This window comes from Otolemur garnettii, unplaced genomic scaffold (assembly GCF_000181295.1).
Source record: "Otolemur garnettii isolate 467f Iridium unplaced genomic scaffold, OtoGar3 scaffold00014, whole genome shotgun sequence".
Lineage (NCBI taxonomy): Eukaryota > Metazoa > Chordata > Mammalia > Primates > Galagidae > Otolemur > Otolemur garnettii.
In genome coordinates this window covers 12,540,948-12,542,424 of record NW_003852409.1, presented here as the reverse complement: position 1 = coordinate 12,542,424, position 1,477 = coordinate 12,540,948, and positions in this window count along the sequence as shown.

Below are 1,477 nucleotides of genomic sequence, written 5' to 3'. Positions count from 1 at the left end.
AAAAAAAAAAAAAGAATTTCTAAATAGTATCCTGCTCATTCAGTACAGGTGAGCCATGTGCACTGTATGGCATGCGTACTTAGAAATTACCTCTTTTCCAAATATTGTTTCCTTGAACTGAAATGTTTTTATCGGTGTCTGGGCCATTTCTTTTTCTGTATGGTGTTTAACTGACTTCTGTTTCAAAACTGAAAAGAAGCTTTCAGTTATTTGGATGCACTGAGAATGATTTTTCTTTTTAGTGAATCTAGAAAAAGCCCAATTCATTCTGATAAGAATTTTATGGCTAGGCCTTGGGTAAGGTTGAAAATCTCTTCCATTTTTTCTGTCAGACAAGACCTTCGTTACTATATATAACATGTAATGCTGCTTTTGATCGTCAGAGACTAGATACACCCAAAATTGTGATTTAAGAAGATTTTTCCTAATAGTACAGCAAGATGTTAACTATAGAATCTAGGGTTGTTCACTATATAATTAAACCTTTCTCTGTTTGAAAATTTTCACAAAATAATAGGATAAAAACAAAAACAAAAGGAAGAAGATATATTCTGCTATGGGGAAATCTACTTTTTGATTCATACCCATAATGGATTTGCTATAATTAAGTGCCCAACATTAAAAGGCTGAAAGTGCTTGTGACTACTCTTTGGCATGGGTAAATAGGCGTGGTAACTTACTTATTTTAATATATCACAGTGCTCTTGCTTTGGATAATAATAAAGGGACCCATGCTGATAGATTGGCTATAGAAGTAAATGTATCTGTTGGTAATGTTCTGAATTTTCATGGATTCTCACTTTCCTTAATGGAATATATTGAAGCAGCAAGAAAGAATTTGTGTGGATGCAAATTACTGTCAGTTATTTCCAAATTGAGGGCAAAGCCAAGGAAGAATTCATGGGAAAAATGAAGGGTATGAGCAAAGGAGAAACTTCTGTGAGTGATAAATGCTTAATTTTGGAGAAAGATTCTATTACATTCTAGAAAAACGTAGATACTCTACCCCAAATTTAGATCATATCTCAAAGCAAGTTCATGCTTCAGTAAGCTAGAATCTTCAGTTGTTTTCTTGATTCCATTGAGTCAAATAGCTTTGTTCGGATGGCTCTGGACATCAAGAGGGAACTGGCAGAAGACTATCTTCTTTGATCAAAATGATGTTAACTTTACACTTTTGATAGTACTGAGCAAGAGCTAATGTTTTTATTATCTTTATGAACATAGCTTGGTATGATTTCATAGCAGTACTGCATGTTTTAAAATAAATTTCTATCTATATACTCACATCCATATACAAACAGCCATACACACACACACTTAACTGAAGAGGGTGTTTTAAAAAATAAAGCTGAAGGGTAGCACCTGTGGCTCAGTGGGTAGGGCACCGGTACCATATACGAAGGGTGACAGGGTTTGAACCCGGCCCTGGCCAGCTAAAGCAGCAATGGCAACTGCAACAAAAATAGCCGGGCGT